Here is a 19,701-nt window from a genome sequence, read left to right on the forward strand (position 1 = left end):
TACCCAGGGTTACTAAATTATACAAATATTCATACATGTATACATACACACATTTACACACACATGCATTACCCCTTCCACATCGTAGGAGTTAGGGGTGCAGTACTACTGTGATCTAGAAATTCCTTGCAAACTTTTTTGGCTTCCCTCTGCATCAGAGAAGGAGTCTGAATCTGTCCTTTTACGATTATGGGGTGTTTACAGTACCGTATTGTAAAATTTGGATTGAGCATTTGGTCACAGGCTATACGTTCTGAGTCTCTAAACTTTGTGTTGTCTACTGGCCCGTGAGTGTTGTCTGAGGCTTCCACAAAACTCAAAAACTCCCCCTTTGACTTCTTGTGCTGACCCGTGATATATGGAAACCTCAGTGGGGAAAGTCAGACTGGGGAAGGGCTGTCCAATTGCACATATACATAGTGTTAAAACTTTTCTTTCTCTTCCCAACCTTCTAGTGGTTCTGGAAGGACAAAAATTTAGTGAGCCACACTCAAGCCATTCCATGCTGAAAATTTCTTTCTAGTTTCCATTTGGTAAACAGTATTTAAGCTCCTTTCCCAATAAGCGGCACACCGATACAATAGTGGGAGAGGTGTGAAGATCACCCCACCACATAGAGCAAGCTGTTTCTTTCTTTTGTACAGACTCCACTAATCAGACTGTAAAGAAAATTCAAAGCGAGATTCAAAGGACCAATTTATTTTCCAGTTTTGCCAACATTAAAATAGAAATGCTCTTTCCTTGTAGGAAAAATACAGTAAACACATTTCTTTCATTTTCTTTAATACTTTAGACTCTAAAATTTCTTCATTACAATAGTCATAATTTTAAAAAATAGCACCTGTCAGATTTTCAGTGCTAATTTTTAACATTTTTATTGCTGGAGTTCTCCCCCTCCCCCCCACCCCCGAAAATGTAAAAGGTTCAAAGTACCTCTTGGAAATTTCAACAACATAATTCAAATACAAAAACCTATTAGCTCTCCGTTATGTTGAGAGCTGGTTAGTCAAGAATTCTGCTTATCATCCATATCAAATATAATGGCTGACTACCCACTTTCAAAGAATTAGAACAGTAGGGAGAGATACAGTATATGAATTAGAGAGGTACATTCCTGGCAGGTTTCTTTTGTCTTTTTTTTTAATCCTTATCTTCCATCTTAGAACCAATAAAGGCAGAAGAGGTAAGGGCTAGGTAATGGGGGTTAAGTGACTTGCCCAGGGTCACACAGCCAGGAAGTGTCTGAGGTCAGATTTGAATCTAGGACCTCCCATCTCTTGGCCGGGCTCTCAATCCACTGAGCCACCCAGCTGCCCCAGAAACTGCTCTTTTAGATTAATCCCTTATATCAACTTCTACCCTTTGCATACAGAAAGCTGGACATGCATTTCATGAGCTTCTGGGGAATGTAACAGGATTGCCTTTCTGCAAACCTTCAAGAATTTCATCAAAAGCAAAGATGGCATCTCCCCAAAGTCTTCATTGTATTTAGTGTTATTGTTGAGATTTGAAATATAGCATTATCCTTAATGGTAACTTCAGCCCAATAATCTATTTCCTTAGGTTTGTCATCTGGGGGTTTAGAGGATTCTTTCATTTCATGGCACTATGACAAGGTCTCCCCTCCATCTTCACCTCCCCACCCCACCAGCCCTCAAATTCCTTTGCTTCTCTCTTCAGATCCCTTGCTGGAGTGAAGGCCCATCTTTCTGCAGGCTGTACTGGTAGCATAAGCTATTTTTTTTTCCTTTTTAAAAATTACTAGTTAAAAAAGACCAGAGGCAAACTTAGAATATGTCCTGCAATGGCTTCACATATACAAATTGGGGCTTTCTGGGAGTCTGAGGGGCTCCTGAAGGCTGTTGATTAAACGAGCCTACGGTTTTCTTCTTTCTCAGGTTCTCTTGGACACGTTTTCTGTAATACCCGAGTCCCAAAGATGTTCACTCATCTGCTGGATACAGCAGCTTATCTCACTCTATCTGCCTCCTGGGGGAATATTTCTCTGAGCTTGAGATCCCCTAACCTGATTTAGTCTCTAGAATTTCTTTGGGACACTCCCAACTTCTTGTAGGTCCCCAAAATTCTTCCCAACAATGAGTAGCTGCTTGATAGTGCTTCAAAAATGGTAGTATTTCTATACATTTATATGGCTCATCTTAGATTTTTGGCAAGTGATTTCCAGGGTACGTAGACCAATTGTGGTGGACAATGCTGCCAAGGAAACTCTCTAATCTGCATACAAGTGATGGGAAGGTTATTCGGTCCTTCCTTACTCCTTTCCCTGACCTGTATCCATGTGGGATCCAGTTTGTATGGATCTTGGACATCACTTGGGATTCCCTTAGATCAGTGATTCCCAAAGTGGGAGCTACCGCCCCCTGGTGGGTGCTACAGTGATCCAGGGGACCGGTGATGGCCACACTTTTTTTCTATTACATTCTATTGAGTTCAATAAAGTTTCATAATTTCTAGGGGGCTAAGTAAGCCAAAAAAATTTGGGAACCACTGCCTTAGATCTTCATTTCACAAGTCCTCAGGCCTGAGGAAGACTTTAAAAGGACACTCAGCAGGTACCCATTTTTTGTGGTAACTATTCTTTTTTCAACTGGCCCATTAAACTAGCAATTTTCTATCAGTTTAAGTTTCTCAAGTCTTTCATTTCAAAGGAGCCTTCCTTGGGGAACCCCAAAGTAAAACTGTAATGTCACTGATATAAAAATGCCCCTGGGTTGTAAAGCTTAAACATCTTATCCACCAATGGGCCCAAAGTTTTGAGCTTCTCTTACTAATCTGGGGAATCCTTTATGAGGGTGCAGGACCGGTGGGCAGACTGGCTTGTGCCCTATCATCTAGTCTAGTAAAATGTAGGATGCAACAGGACAAGGCACAGAAAGGCAAGTTCAATTGGCAGCTTTTCGGTTCTGGATGAAAGCACTCGGATCACCAGGGATATTGGCCAGTGTGTAGTTTCAATTACTACCAATAGGAGGGTTGAAGGGAGAAGACTAGACAGAGGACCAGCTGAATCTAATGTGCAACTAGCTACCAAAACCCTCTGGTGATCAGTCTGAAAGGACTAATGTGCAAATGAAGGCAGCCAGGCTCATTTTAATCTTAGTCCAGAAGCTTAAAGGCTAGGGGTAGTTTGACTATGTTCTTCCTACAGTCTAGGATACTATTCATTGAATTTCCAATGATTCAACCAATTCAGACTCACCTCATTGGGGCCTTCTGACACCAAATTATGGGCTGAGAATGACTCCGAAACATGAAAGTTTTAGAGAGTTTATGAAGTCCTCCAGCTGAGGGGAGATACAAAACAGGTGGCCAGATTCACTCATCCATTAGAGTTTTACATCATATAGACATTGTAAACAGAAAAAAGTGAAAATAGAGATTAGTTGCACACAGGCCCCCATCCAGAGTATGGCAAGTATAATTGCTGATGGGTCATAATTTGTTGGGAAATCTTAGTCCTTGAGCAAAGCTTGGTTCTGTGTTCTTCCTCTTCTGTTCATTCCACATTTCCCACAAGCCTATCCTTCTAGAATGTTCTTTTACTGCAAGAATAAAAACATAAGAAAATAATTAAAAAAAAACAAAACAAAACAAAACAAAGCTGTCTTTATAAACAAGTAAATGCGCAAGCACCTTTGAAAGATTTGGTTTGGATTTTCCAATCACCAGAAGTGACCCCATAGGCATTTGAATCCATGCCTGTGTGTGCGCGCACACACACACACACACACACACACACACACACACACACACACAATCAATCTACATTTTGTTTAAAAAACAGCAGCACTATATTCACTTGTACTAGAAGTACTACAAATAGGCAAACACAGGCCTGCTATTATTTCATCAGCATTATAAATCTGTCTCCCCTCCCTCTTCTTGGTATCTTGGAAATCAAAATAAGAGTATGAATTATGTTTTATGATGGTCCTCACAATAACTAAGAGTTAAATAACTTTAGGATACAGATTCTGGTTACTACTAAAGATTGGTTGACAAAATATGAAACACCACTTTTAACTCAAAACTATTTAGAGGTGCTATAGAGCAGCTTCAGTATAGAAGGCAAAGGCCAGGATGGCTGAAAATTATCTAGTTACTGACTTTTCCAACTATTGCTAGTTGGAAAACAATCACCTCAAAAATAACTCATTAGTCTATGTAATATTAAGCATGCACATGGCAAGGAATTATATAGAACAACTCCATATACACAGCTCCAAAATATTCAAAAGTTCAACCTCTCCTGGAAGGATCCTTGTATACAAGTAAATTTCAAGCCTATTATGAACTTATGCTAAAGGCACCCATGAAATGGCATGCTACACTACTATAAACTATAGGGAAATGTGGCTGCTAACCAGGCTTGTCATTTCCTTGACAGGTCCAAAAGGGTCTAGACTACAAAGGTACTTTTGGGTAAAGGAGATGGCCAAAAGAATGAAAAAGCTCATGGCAGAGCCTAGCTCTAGAGTTCTATTAGGGGAACAGGCGCTAAACAGAGGTGAGTCTGTTGACAATGCAGAAATTGATCAGATTGCCCAGGTCATTCTTTTTGTCCTGGACACAAAGCATCCTTTTCACTATACATACTCATTTCAGGGGCACTGCTGACTCATTTATTACCCTCTTCACCTACACAGAACAGGGCCATCACTTATTCAAAGTGTTTAAAGTAAAAAAGACCTGGAAACATCACTCACCTTTGAGGTACCAGTGGCTCATACTGCTGGAGTTCAAGTTTCCGCTTCTTCCCCTTACTACTTCATGTCTGGAATTTAATGACAGAAACCCCATAAAAATGGCAGATAAGGAATTCGTGGTTATTTTGTTAATAACATAACAAAACCATAAAGCCAAGTTTGGTTTTATTTATGTTTTTTGGATGTTTACTGATAGTACATTCAAATATTAAAACTATGAACCCAATTATGCATTTGTGGATTATTCATGGAAAATCTGTTACGCCAGGCAAACAATACCATTGTGATCATTAGATTAAGTCTACACTGCCCATCTTAGATTTAATCACCAAAGGTGAGAATACCTCTAATTCTGAAGAATTAGAATCAACTGATTGCCCCCAGGCAGTACTATGAGAAGTGTCTATTGTGATTGGACATGAAAATTAGGAGGGAGGCACAGGAAGTGCTGCATAAGTGACCCCTTTAAAAGGAGAAGGTCCTCAGTCAGCTGAGGGCTTCTGGTGAAGGAGATCTTCTAGCTCTTCTGATCTGTGGAATTTAAAGACTGACTGAATCTTCTTCCTGAACTTCTTTAACTTTGCTTCATTCACCTCTGGGCTAGATTCTTATTTCCCCTCTCTCTTAATTGTAAATAAACTTCCAAAAAAGTCAATTTTGACGAGATTATTCTTAATTGAGGATTGATAAAAGTTCAATCCTCTGGCGACCATCTTAATATACTGAACCCCAAAAAAACCCTTTCTCCCCCTTATACCATACCCTAATATCAAATGGTATGGGATGTGAAGAGAAATCTAACTTTTTTTCTTCCAGCAAACCTTTGCCTGCCTACCTCATGGAAGCATTTTGTAGACCAAATGGAAATAGCAAAGTCCAGCAAACTCCAACATTGTATATAAATAGTGGACCACAAGGGCTCTCCCAATTAAATAACTGAATAAGATCATAAAATTCTCCTTCCAATGCCAATGTGCTGGTTTCTCAACAAGAACCACAATTTCATTAGTATTCTCTTAGGAAGCTACTATTAGGCAATGCCTTTTGCCCAATTAAATGGCTCATTTTCTAGCCAACCAGCCAGCTACCTACTTGGCTAATAACATCTCTGATCACAATTATGTCCATTTAATTTTCCCTATCACTCAACAAATTTCACAGAGGACTCTTGTTCACCTCACAATAGGGGAATCCCACAGTAATAAAAGATGTACCCAGGTCTTACTGTAGTTTTAAGCCATAAAAGCTTTAAACATTTAAAGTTTAAAACTTTGGAGAAACTCTGTATAATTACAGTGTAGATACATTCCTCTATTAAAGAGAACAAAGGGCTAGTTCTTTGGTACCAGATAAGTGAGAGCTGCTGCCAGAAAAAAAACAAATGAAGTACCTGATAATCCTTGGCATACAACCTACTAAAATGAGATTTCCATGGCTGAGGTGGCCATTTTCTTTTGCATTTTAAAAGCCACCTGTATAAATTAATCTTGTACCTTTGTGTTAACTCTGACATAAAAAATTAGCACTGGTGTAACATATCCAATGCCTGGGTGTTTAGTCAAGCTGAGATGGAGAAAGCTCTGGAACTTGACCTAGTTCAAGAAAGTCACATTAATGACAATCATCCCAGTTTAACTTACCCTTTCCTGGCCCAAAATAACAAGCTCAGATACAGAAGCCAGAGTAATACACTAAGACAAACTGAATTGGGCATGGCGTGAATGAGCATTTTGTAATACATGGAAGCCAAGGCGATGGATATTCTATTTCTCCTATGATTTCATATTTTCCCTAAATATCCCAAATAAATTGTCTCCCTTTTCTTTATTGCCACTGACATCTCTTTGAATTTAACATATAATACAAAGAAACACTATGCCTATTAATCCATTCTGAGTGCTCACAAGTTTAAACAATTTCTTCCTAACTTAACAATCACTCAAAACCTCACAAGATAGGCAGTGCTTGGAAACAACGTGATCTCTAAATAGCCAGAAAAACCTTCTAGGTCATCTCCTACTGTCCTTATACTAATGAAGACCTTTTATTCTCTTAGAACAAAAAACATTGGGGGGGGGGGGCGTAGCTATCAGGTGCTTCAACAAGTTTATGTTTCTGGGGGTGTTTTTGCAAACACAATATACTGGTGCATAAAGGAAAGAACAAATCAAACCTAAAATTGGCTATGCATTGTGGGATTTGAACCTAGTCCTGCATAGCTAAGAAAATAAACCTGTTGCCTAGAAACCACTATATCAAGTATAAACTTATATTCAGAAGGTAGTGGTATATACTTTTTTGATATAAAAAATACCAGACTTAATTGATAATCTATTCTGAGAAGCAAATATTTGGTGCCAGAGTGATTTAGGGTGTTGGAATCTGACATTTGAGTCTAGAAAAGCTTGGGTTGATGCTGGTAGCTCAAGCCAAATCGACTTAAGACTTGCATCCAGAAGCTATCTATGTTATTTGATATAAAAAGGTTGTTTATGCTTATTGCAGCTACTAAGAACCACAAAGTACAAACAGGGAAACTATTAAACAAGTATAACAACATTTTAGAGATGCTTGACCAAATCCTTCACACTGACAAACTGTACTCTAATCAGATTCATTAATTGTACTTTGTCTAGTTTCTGAAACAAAAACTTTATAGGCAATTTTACTATATAAATGAGTTAAAATCAGGCAAGAAAATTCAGAATCAGAACCGCAATCATTTTTTATCCTAAGAGTTACTTTTGCTTATGGGATCCATAAGAAAATGCAAAGAGACAATGGTCCTCCATTACCACTGACATTCCTTTAGATTAACTGGGAAAACCTATATACAATACAAAGAAACAGTGTGAGGCTATTAATCATTCTGAGTGCTCACAATTTAAGAACACTGAGCGTAGACGTAGCCTTTTTCTCTTTGCCACCTAATTCCAAACATGACACAGCAGTCACATTGGTAATGCCTCTAGGGGGCAGAACACACACACCTGGCCTTCCCTGTTGTACTCACCTGTGTCTGAGGCCATCAGTACACCAATCTCTGGAGCATTGATCCCATAGATGACATGCTATTAGGCAAGGCTACAGCTGTACTGAAGGGATGTTCCTCCTCCTCAATCAATAGAAAATGTACCTGAAAGTGGTCCTTGTTGTCAGACAACTCACTGTCCAATTAAAAAAAAAAAAAGTATTTACTGACAGTCCAGATCCCTACTCTCAAGGACAATTTAGTCTAACACATCTAGGATGGATAGGGATTCAGATGATCTTGACCCAAGTTCTTTCTTCCTAGGGAGTCTGGCTATTGAATTAATCTAATTGGGGACACAAAGTTACAGAAGACCAAAGATTCAAACAAGTTTAAAACAGCTTTGTCCCAAGTCAATGCTCAAAGGGTTAAATAGGTAAGTGCTAAAGAATGTAAGGGCAGGGAGCTTCCTCATGTTTGTCTTTGAATCCCAGCATATATTACTGTTGTTTCTTTGTTTTCAAAGAGGATCAATGACACTGACATTACAGGGTCTTCACTAGTACATGAATTGGATTTAAGAGTGGCAGAGTACAGTCTTCTGTCTCATTCTTTTCTGAAGTAATCAAAATACAGTGGGTATACAAGTCAGGATGACCCTGGCATGTTCAATATTTGACCCAACTCTAGATAATTAATTGCTCTAAATCTTCTGCCATTTTTATGGCTACTGGAATAAACAGTTCTCATCTGCCCATTCTGCCAGGGCAAGTCTTCTTGTTTTGGATGGACACCCCCTTAACTCACCACTTATCCTTAATCTGGCTTAGCAACTCTGCCAAGATGTGACCACTATACAGCTTTTTAGGAGCCATAGGCAAGAGTTGGGTGAAAGGTGGACACTAAAGGTGAATGAACAGCCCTGAAGAGAGCATGCCAAGTCCCACACTAGAAGTGCTAGTTCTTTCTGATCACCCACACACCATGGCATATAACCAGTGTCTGGCACAGCAAGCTCTTATTTAACAGTGGTTCAGGAGACCACTCTTGAGTAGCAGTGGCAAGAGCCATTGAGATTTCTTATGAGATACTGATTTGCCCAGTGACCCAAAGTCAATACCTTGTTCTTATCAATTGAACTCATCTGCTTATATCATTTAAAAAATGTAGCCAGGACCCATAAGATCAGGGACCCACAAGTGTTGGGAAATCCAGAAAAATGTCAGGCAATCAACCATTCTTAGTGCTCACAGATTTCTGAACACTGAGCGTAGAAAAAGCCACTTCCTCTTTGCTACCTAAAGACACAGGTACAGCCCAGCACTGCAGCAGCAGCAGCAGCAGCAGCAGCAGCTGTATGTGTAAACAGTAATGAATCTAAGGCAGCATTTTTCATTAGCAACAATCAAGGATTTCTTGACCTCGGTCTCTAGGCCTGGCTCTCAATCCACTGAGCTACCCAGCTGCTCCCTACTGCTATCATTTCTATATCTTCTTGTGAGTCCTGAATTTCCAAGACATACCATCATAGTTTGACTCACAACACTGTCTTTATCCAGATGGAATCCCCATGCAGTTTCACTCACCATTTAAAAATATTTTCTCAGTTTGGCCTGTTTCACTTCCTCCTGTCAAAAAAAAATTCCATGAACAAAGCCAAGCTTCATGACAGTTCAAGTTGTCAATAAAAATGTACCAAAAACATAAGAAAAAAGCAGGCATTTTTCAAGTGTCAGGCTATTAATCATTCTGAGTGCTCACTGGGTCAGAGCACCGAGCGTAGACATAGTCTCTTTCTCTTTGCCACCTACTGACACAAATGAGGCACAGCAGCCAAATTTGTAACGCCTCTAGGGGCAATTTATGGTTATGATTAAATCAGGAATTTTCTCTCCCCTCTATATGGGTGTAGTTTTACTAACTGTCCTACAACATAGGCATAACTTAATTCAGCTTAAATAGGACCTAGGCCTACTATGAAAGGAAGCAAATTTGGAGAGAAAAATATCTTGAAGTTTCAGGCCCATTCAGAATGAGCCCCATGAGGGGATACTCAATGCACAAGAAGTTGCATGTTATTTCCTAGTGATTACCAGAATGAACACTAATGACTATGGATTCATTTGTTGGGTCTCAGCAGAAACTCCAGCACGAATATGTAAACTCACTCAACATTCCAATGTGGTCTCCAAAATACCAAAACTGAGGTAAAAGCATAACTGGAACCTCATTTTATCTGACTTAACTTCTTTAAACATTTAAAATTAGTTGAACGAACAAAATATCAGATTTTATCACAAAGGTCTAATAACTGGTGCAGTCATATAAATCAATTGAACCTGTTAACTGTGATGGATTTATAGAATTCTCAAACCTACCTGCCTCACCTCCCTGCGGGAACCATTCCCGGGTCCATGGCTTTCCCATTCTGCTAGAGGGAGAAAAATCAAGTAAATCCTCCAGTCAGCCTCAATAAGGGAAACAAATAACTGTAAAACAGTATGACATAGAAAAAGCATTTCACCTTATCTTCAAGTTCTTTTATTAACACATATAAGAGCATAAAAAATGGACTTAAATATTTTATGCATTTCACCTAAACCTAGACCATGGATGAACAAGTCACTTAACCTAGCTGCCTTGGTTTCCTCATTCTTAAAGTAGATAATACTTGAGTTGAGGATCAATTGAGATGTTAGCACTATATAAATGCTATTATTACTACTTTATCCCATCAGATTTTGATTCTAAGGGAACATAGGGTGCTGGCTTTTGTAAAGAAAAATTTTAATTTCTTTTCATTCAATCAGGCTATTATATTGTGTTCCTAGCTGTTATCCTAAGCAAGCTGCTGCCACCTAGAGATAAAAATATTAAAAGCTGGCAACTTCACTCTAAATAATGACAGTATCAGAAAGCCTTAATTTCTTCAGTGGGTCAAGTGTGGAGAGGAAAGGAAATGGGAGTTTTAAAAGTTAGAGCAGATTACTTGTAAAAAAGACAAATGTGAAAAGGAAAACGGAAGATTTAAGGATTTAACCTGACTAAAGGAGTTTAATCTGTCTCACGGACCTCTTTTGCAGCGAATGTTATCGATGGTCTCCTAATGTTTATAAAAGGTATAAAGTACACAGACTTACCAATGATATTTAGTTATCAAGAAATTAGTTCACACACTTCAACCTAAGAAACTGCTCGGAGTACTCCAAGGCACTTGAAAAGTTTAGGAAAAAACTGCGGGGCCAACTCTGGAAGGCTAGCAGAGAAAAGGGTACACTAAGGTGGTACTGAAATTAACTTTCACAACCTTCCTTTCATTTAAATAAAACGGCCCTGCTAGATTAAAAGTAGGAGTAGGGATGGGTGGGTGAAGAAGGAATTCTGAACAAGTCAGGAATTTGGATCCTGCTGGCCCCAACAGCTCAGGGAAGAAATGGAAGGATGGACACGTGGGGGAACACGAGGGCTGGGAAATACACGTCCAAGGATTAGAGGTGTAACATGTCAGGGGAAACCCGAGGAAGAGATTCGGACTACGCGAGGGTCTGGAGTCCTGGGAGTCGGTGGGGTTGGGAAGGGTTCTGTGCCAATCCAGGGGACTTTAGGGCCCGTTTGCCTTACCGATGACGCAGCACATCCCGCTTCAGTTGCTCCGAGAGAGAGAACGTACGGCGGCGTCACTACCTTTTATAGATCCTACGGTGGCCTTCATGGGACATGCCAGCAAACGCATGCGTATTTCTTTCGGACGCACGGACGCGCTCAGGTTTTTGCCGCTCCGCCCCTCACCTCCGTCTCCCTAGAATGTATGCGCAGCCGCAATAGCGTCCCATTCGTAGTTTCTCGAGGCACCCACCAACCAAGAGTTCGGCTTGGAAAGCAGGTGACCTGCATTTGAGTTTTCTTCTTCCCTTTCTCTGTCCGGAAGAGCTTTAGCAAACATGTTTTATAGAATGTGCTCCCTTTGGGCACAGATCAGAGCCTGGGAGCTTTGGACTTTTAAATAATGAAAACTTTTATGGGCACTTAGGGTTACCTAGGATTTTTAATGATTCGAGAGCTATAGAAGTCAGAGCCAGCCGCCACTGTTTTCGCATCCTTCCTGTGTGCTGATTGGGCGGCAGAGAGCCTACATTCAAATTACCCCACCTAAGACGGTTTATATGACCTTGGTCCAGTAGTTTGCCTTCGGAATCTCAGCATTTGTAAAATAAAGGGATTGGCGTGGATTAGATATACTTAACCTTTTTAGATCTTTAGGTGTCTGGTGAAACCCGTCGACCCCTCCGCAATATTTTTTTTAAATCATAATTAAAGGAAATATTAACTTTCAATTAAAGCTAAGAGGAAATAGAGATGTGATTTTCCCCCCACCCCACTCCAATCCAAGTTCAGGAATGCCCTTACCCTCTTTAAAAAAAAATCTTGCCACCAATTCCAAGTTAAGAACTACTTTAAACAGTTGTACACTATCTCAAATCTTTTAATCTCTTCTGCTGTCTACAAACTTGCCCAACTGTCCAGCATCCTTTAAAGAACAAAAACACTCCCTTCCCATCCCATCATACCTGCTTCTATGCTATAGCTCTACTTTCTCAACAAAAGTCCTTGAGGAAAACTATTAGTATTTCCAATTGCTCTCCTTTCAGGCTCTTCTTAAACTGGCATTTTGACTTCCAATCTCATTTCTCAACTGAAATTTCCTTCTCTGAAGTTACCAATGACTCTTAAGAGCAGGGACTTTTCTTTTGGCTTTTTCCCAGCAATGAATACTACTCTTGGCATATTAAACAGGTGTTTAATAGATGCTTGTCAAATTGACTTTTTAAAAAATCCCTTACCTTCTATCTTAGAATCAATAATATAGGTTCCAAGGTAGAAGAGCAGTAAGGGCTAGACAATTGGGGTTAAGTGACTTGCCCAGGGTCACAAAGCTAGGAAGTGCTTGAGGTCAGATTTGAACCCAGGACCTAGCCTGTCTCGAGGCTTGGCTCTCTATCCACTGAGCCACCTAACAGCCATGATTTGACTTTTTTGAAAAGACATTTGCCCATCTTCAGTTTTGTGGTACCGCTTTGATTTTCCATGAATTTTTCAAATATCATTATCAATTGTTTAGCAATGACATCTTTCAGGTTTTTTAGTAGCCAGGGATGTAGTTCATCTGGGTCAGATGACTTGAATTCATCAAGTGCAAGAACCTGCATTTTTGTTGTTATTCAGTTGTTTTCAGTCCTGTCTGTCCCTTCATGACCTTATTTGGGGCTTCCTTGACAGAGATACTGGAGTGGTTTACCATCACCTTCTGCTCATTTGACAGATAAGGAAACCAAGGCAAACAGAGTGGAGTGACTTGCCCAGGATCACACAGCTAGTGTCCGAGGCCAGATTCCAACTCGGGAAGATGAGTGTTCCTAACTTCAAGCCAGGCACTCTATTCACATCACCTAACAACCTGACTTTTTTTACTATCTCCTTTACGTTGTGTATCAACTTTTTATTCTTTCCTTTCCAGTGCAACACTCATTCTCTTTGGCAGAGAAAACAGAAAGAAATGGGAATCGGAGAGCTCTACCTTTTTTCTGATTCCAGTTATTATCATCCCATTCCTTCCAAGCACAGGCCTTATCTTTTCTTTGTCCCTCCTTTTTTTCTTAGTATAGTTAAAAAAACAAAAGAAACCCACTCTTGTTATTCTCAACTTCCCTTACCAGTTTCAGCTCACTGAATTTTATCATCCTTTGACACTAAAATTTTTTAATTGAAATCTTATTTTTATACCATTTCCATTTCCATCTTCTCTTTTCTCAGCAAGCTACCAGTTATAATTAAAAAAAAAATAGGGAAAAAATTCAGCAAAAGTACTTAATACAACTTCCACCTCTGCAAAGAAAGGGAGAATTCTCATATCTTTTCTCTTCTGAGATTGGCCATCATATTTTCACAGTACTGATTCAGATGTTTTGTTCTTTTTCATTTGCATCGTTATAGTCATGCTTAGTTTTCCTTTCTTTACTTTGCATTAATTCATAGTTCTTCCCTTGACTTTCTGTATTCATTATATCTGTTGTTTCTTATGGTACAGTATTATTCCATTATATTTGTTTACTATGATTTGTTCAATTATCCCCCAGCGGATTGGCATTATATAATTTCCTTTTCTTTGCCAATATAAGTGACATTATGAATATTTTGACATATAGAAAACCTTTCTTTTATCATGGATCTTGAAGTACAGTTTATGCCTAGCAGGAGAATTTTTTGGAGAAAGGGCATAGACATTTTGTTCACTTTTTTAGCATAATGTTAAACTGGTTCCAGAATGGCTAGATCAATTCAAAGATGTAGAAATATGCATGGTTTTGCACAACCCTTCCAACATTCCCATCATGTCTTTGCCAATGTGTTGGTTATGAGATGAGTTCTCAGAATTATTTCATTTTACATTTCTCTCAGTAATTTGTATCACTCTTTTATGTGGTTGCTAGTATCTTATAATTGGTTTTAGAATCCTTTGTTCACATCCTTTGACTACTAAATCCATTTGGAATTACTTGGAAATATGTCTTGGTCTTATATATATATTTTTTAAACCCTTAACTTCTGTGTATTGGCTCATAGGTGGAAGAGTGGTAAGGGTGGGCAATGGGGGTCAAGTGACTTGCCCAGGGTCACACAGCTGGGAAGTATCTGAGGCCGGATTTGAACCTAGGACCTCCCGTCTCTAGGCCTGACTCTCAATCCACTGAGCTACCCAGCTGCCCCCTATATATTTGTTTTAATTTCCTCTGAATTGGATATCAGACTCTTATTGGAAATATTTGATGTGAAGATTTCTGCCAAATCAATCACTTCCAGTCTTATATTCCTTGCATTAATTTTGTTGATGCAAAAGGTTTTCAATTCCATGTAATTGAAATAATTTATTTTATCTTTTGTGATCACCTTTATCACTTTTTTTTTTGTATTTTTTTTTAACCCTTGTACTTCGGTGTATTGTCTCATAGGTGGAAGAGTGGTAAGGGTGGGCAATGGGGGTCAAGTGACTTGCCCAGGGTCACACAGCTGGGAAGTATCTGAGGCCGGATTTGAACCTAGGACCTCCTGTGTCTAGGCCTGACTCTCACTCCACGGAGCTACCCAGCTGCCCCCACCTTTATCACTTTTATTTGATTAAGAATTCTAACTGTGGTTGTCAAAGATATCCAATCTGGTTCTCTTCTAATTGTTGATTGATTTGTTTTTTCACAATATGACCATTATTCAAGACACATACCCATTTTTTATCATATTACATGGTGAAAGATGTTGAAATAAAATTTCTGTCAAAATGCTTTCTTTGTTCTACAGTAGTTATCTTAATAGTTCCAGTAGTTCAGTTTTCCACACTGTTTTTTTTACGAGACCATGCCATCCTCATGTTAATCCTATTATCAGTCATTGCTTTTATCATCTGAACATTTCTTTTTAAATTTAAGTAGGCTGTTGAGGTCCCTATGCATCTATTGGTCTCTTCAGATAACTACTATTTCCCCTCCTCATTGTAATTGTTTCCTTTTGCCTTCTGAATCTAATTCCTGAATATCATCTATTCCCTTGGAACTGACTAAAGAATTAGAATTCATGGAATCTTGATTATATTTCCTCTGAGCTTTTTGAATTCTGCTTTCCCAAAAGTTTAGGACATGTCAGAATAGACTTAGATTCCCTTTCCTGACACAAATTCTAGAAGGGAGTGGTTACTTCCCCTTAGGGTTCTCAAGAGTTCAACCTCAGGAACCAGTTTAAAATTTCCCTTATTTGGTTCCTCCATTTTTTGAAGGATGAAATAATCATTAAGGCAAATCAAGATGCAATTTGCAAGGGGCATATAGGTGGCTCAGTAGATAGAAGGTCAGGCCTGGAGGCAGAAGGTCCTGGGTTCAAATGTGACCTCAGACAGTTCTTCATTTAAGAAAGTCACTTAACTCCAAATGCCTACAGCTCTTACCACTCTTCTGCTTTGGAACTGGTTCTTCTATAGCAGGGGTTGGCAACGTATGGCTCTCGAGCCATATCTGGCTCTTTTGAGGGCCAGATGTGGCTCTTTCTGCAGGAGCCATAAAGTCAATTTTTTTTCAGGCGCTGTTACAGGAGCGCACTGTGAGCACTGTACGGCTCTCACGAAATCACATTTTAAAAAATGTGGCTTTTATGGCTCTCACGGCCAAAAAGGTTGCCCACCCCTGTTCTATAGATTCTAATACACAAGGTAAAGGGTTAAAGAAGCAATGAACACCCTGGCAGCTTTCTGAATAACTGAAGTCCCTCTGCAATTGTCTATATAACTGAAGCCTTCCACAACTATTATATCGTGTTTTTGTGCCAGACTTGTGGTCTGCTTTGAAATCCCATATATTTCTTCTTTCTATTCTGGTTGAATACTCTGATGACAAAAAAATTACTTCATTCTTGCTCTATTGATCTCCATGCAAATGCTTTCCAACTATGCTTCTCTCCTTTGGTTCCCCAACTTTCTCATATATCTTTTTTTTTTTAAACCCTTAACTTTGGTGTATTGTCTCATAGGTGGAAGAGTGGTAAGGGTAGGCAATGGGGGTCAAGTGACTTGTCCAGGGTCACACAGCTGGGAAGTGGCTGAGGCCAGGTTTGAACCTAGGACCTCCTGTCTCTAGGCCTGACTCTCACTCCACTGAGCTACCCAGCTGCCCCCACTCATATATCTTTTTTAAAATAAGATTTTATTTTTTCAATCAGCAAAAATTCTCCTTGATTACATAATCTAGAAAAACAGACTTCCTCATTGTCCATGACCAAAAAGATACACATACACATCATTCAGCTCCATGAGTCTTTCATCTATCAAAAGATTTGCAGTATGTTTCATCAATCATCTTTTAATAATCATAGTTGTGATTATACTCATCAGTTCCTAAGTCTTTCAAACTTTTTTTGTCTTCCCATTACTATTGCCATTATATAATTTGTTCTGTTGGTTCTGTTCACTTCACTCTTTATCAGTTCATATAGGTCTTCCCAGGTTTCTCTGAAACTATCTTCTTCATTTTATTTATAGCACAAGTGTATTATCATATTTATACACCATAACTTGGTTTGCCTTTCCCATCATTTGATGGACACTTCTCAGATTCCCCGTCTTTGCCACCTCAAAAAGTTATATTTTTGTACATCTTTAGTTTGTTTTGCTCCAGAATAATCCCTCTTTTAATCTATCCTTCCCCTAATTCTCCCTTCTTCCCTTTACCTCCTATTTTTCTGTTGAATAAAATGTAATTCTATATTCAATTCTTTGTGCATGTGTATTCTTTTCTTAAACAAGTTCAGATGAGAGTGAAGTTCAAATGTAAGCTCCTTTCCCCTTTCCTCCTTGTTTGAATAGACTTAAAAAACAAAAAAACCTTTTACATATCTTCTTAGAATCAATACTATGTATTGGTTCAAAGTAGAAGAGGAGCAAGATCTAGGCCCATGATGGCGAGCCTATGACATATGTGCCAAAAAGGGCATGCAGAGCTCTCTCTGTGGTCATGCAAGCCATCACCTGCCAGAGTTTGTTACTAGAAAGGCAGAGGGACTTGGGCGGAGCTTCTCCCTTTCCCCTCTCCACTGCACTAAGGACATTTTTTTTTCACTTCACCTTCCCCTCTGCTCATCAGCCCAATGGGAGTGTCTTTCACCCTTTTCTGGGGTAAGGCAAGGGGTGGGTAGGGAGGGGCCCACAACATGGAATCTTGGGGGGTGGGGGCCAGGGGAGGTGGAGCATGGCACACAGTTTCTAAAAGGTTCACCATCACTAATGTAGGCAATGGGGGTTAAGTGACTTGTCCAGGGTCACACAGCTAGGAAGTGTCTGAGATCAGATTTGTACTCAGGTCTTCTGGGCTCTAAGCCTTGCTCTTAATCTACCAAACCACCTAGCTTCTTGTATAGACTTCAACTTAACCCACTTTGAGATAATTTCCCCTCATTGTCCTTTTTCTTCTGCATTGTTCTTCCTTTCTCTTTCCATTCTTTTAAGATCATCAAGATATAACAAAATCCGTTCCAATGCCTTATTTAATTAGACACCTTCTCTGACCCCAAAGATAGAGTATAAAGGAGAAATAGTATCTTATTTTTTAATGTAAATAATTAATCTTTGTTAAGTTTCTTATGATTGTTAATTTGTATTTACCTTTTTTATGTTTTTCTTAATTCCAGTGTTTGAACTTCAAAGCTTCCACACAACTCTGACCTTTTCACCTGGAATCCTTGGAAATTCTCTTTAAAGATCATTTCCCCACCTTGTAGGATTATGCTTAGTTTTACTGTTACATCATGTATGATTCTGACTGTGGCACCTCAGTACTCGGGTACTTTCTTTCTAGCTGTTGAAAGTATTTTTTATTTGATCAAAACATTCTGGATTTTGGCTATGTTTCTGGGAGTTTTTATTTTGAGGATTTATTTCAGAAGAGGATCTCTGCATTCTTTCCATTTCTACTTTGCTCTCTGGTTCTAAAAGATCTAGGCAGCTTAAGATTTCTTGAAATATGATATCTAGGCTCTTTTCTTTTTTTGTCATAATGTTCAGGAAGTCCAAGGATTCTTAATTTTTTTTCTCCTTGATTTGCTTTACAGGACATTTGTTTTTGCTATGAGGTAAACTTATATTTTATTTCTTTTTTCACTTGCTTAACTTTATTTTGATGCTTATTGTCTCATTGAATCATTGGCTTCTTTTTGTCCCAATCTACTTTTCAAAGTTTGTTCCTAGGGCAAGATTTTATATTGTTTATGCCAAGTTATTAATTCCATTTCCAATTCTTTCATAGGTCTCGTTTCTTTTTCTATTTTTTTTCTTCAAACATTCATTTCAGATGAAAAAAAATTTTTTTTCAAACTCTTGCTTCATGTCTTCCAGGATTCTAGTTGAATTTGTGCCTAAGCTGTGCCTTTTCTTTTACTTTCCCTGTAGATGTTCTGTTCTTCTGGGTTTGTCTTTGGCGTCCCTGCCATCATAACTTTTTATGATTTAGCTCTTTTTTTGTTTGCATAGTCTCCCAGCCTTTTTCCTGACTTTAGACTTAATGTTAGAAATGGGCTGTATGACCTTTTGGAGGGAAGGTCTGAGCTAGTCCTCTTACTGCTTCTTGAGGTACTGAGTGTTGTGTTTTTCTAAGCCTTCAAGGACAGTTGAAGCTGGGGACTTGCAAGCTATCAGTGTTCTCAATGTCTGATGTCTGATCCAGGGTGAAATTTGATCACTTCCCCTGGTCTGAGATATTCAAGTTCCTGACTTGGGTTTGAATCTGTCCAACAACAGTGGGCTGCTCTTGGATTTAGCCACTAACATTCAGCTAAAAAGCTTTGTTGGTTCAGTGACAGAACTGTAAGCTTCCCTTTGGTCTGAGATTCCTGCCCTTTTACTCCTCTGCAGGCTTCAGATTGGGTTACAGAGTTGGAGCTGAGACTTCGCTCCCCCTGCAGGCAGTCATGCCACTCACACCACTGCTGCTTATTTCCACTAAACTTGCTTCTCTCCACAGCCTAGGGCCTGCAATAACTCCACAGTGACCCTTAAAAATGAGTCCCCCTTAAGCCCATTCTGAATCTGTGATTTGGAACTGGTTAGCAAACAATACAATTGCCAGCAGGCACCTGTTCCAGTGCCCTGCAGATTGTGCTGCTCTGTAATGGCTTTGGAACTTCTTTTCGTCAGGTGCACACCCTTTTTTAGCACTGACTGTGGTGTGCCCTTGGTCTTCTCCAGTACCTGGCCTGGAATAGTGGCTTTCCCCATTTAGATTCAGTATAGTGTATTTTCCAGATGTTTGGTTTTTTGGGGAGGCAGCTCATGGTACTTCTTCCTGCTAGTCTCTCACCCTAGCTCAGCTCCATCCTGTTCTCCACCATGGATATGTCTTAATGTGCAATGCTATTCTCTCTCCACTGTATATGTTGCTTCTTTTTAAAATAAAGCATACCCTTTGAGAACTATAT

At 39.3% G+C, this 19,701-nt stretch overlaps 1 long non-coding RNA gene and 3 other non-coding genes across 7 annotated transcripts; all 4 read right to left on the bottom strand.

The window, feature by feature from the left end:
• Positions 1 to 3,274: 3,274 nt before the first annotated feature.
• LOC123235185 lies at positions 3,275 to 11,368 on the bottom strand. 4 transcript variants are annotated; one of them, XR_006505372.1, is made up of 6 exons: positions 11,320 to 11,368; positions 10,077 to 10,129; positions 9,285 to 9,326; positions 7,741 to 7,863; positions 4,728 to 4,795; positions 3,275 to 3,563 (listed from the first exon to the last, which is right to left on the bottom strand). It is a non-coding gene; the product is annotated as an uncharacterized LOC123235185 (long non-coding RNA). The 4 variants fall into 4 exon arrangements; XR_006505369.1 differs by having other exon boundaries at positions 7,741 to 7,894; XR_006505370.1 differs by having other exon boundaries at positions 7,741 to 7,894; positions 10,077 to 10,126; positions 11,320 to 11,343.
• Positions 7,575 to 7,707, bottom strand: LOC123238495. Its single transcript, XR_006505658.1, has one exon. It is a non-coding gene; the product is annotated as a small nucleolar RNA SNORA43 (small nucleolar RNA).
• LOC123238494 lies at positions 8,916 to 9,052 on the bottom strand. The gene has a single exon (XR_006505657.1). It is a non-coding gene; the product is annotated as a small nucleolar RNA SNORA43 (small nucleolar RNA).
• On the bottom strand, positions 9,427 to 9,559 carry LOC123238502. Its single transcript, XR_006505664.1, has one exon. It is a non-coding gene; the product is annotated as a small nucleolar RNA SNORA17 (small nucleolar RNA).
• Positions 11,369 to 19,701: the final 8,333 nt, after the last annotated feature.

The sequence above is a fragment of the Gracilinanus agilis genome, chromosome 2 (assembly GCF_016433145.1).
Source record: "Gracilinanus agilis isolate LMUSP501 chromosome 2, AgileGrace, whole genome shotgun sequence".
Classification (NCBI taxonomy): domain Eukaryota; kingdom Metazoa; phylum Chordata; class Mammalia; order Didelphimorphia; family Didelphidae; genus Gracilinanus; species Gracilinanus agilis.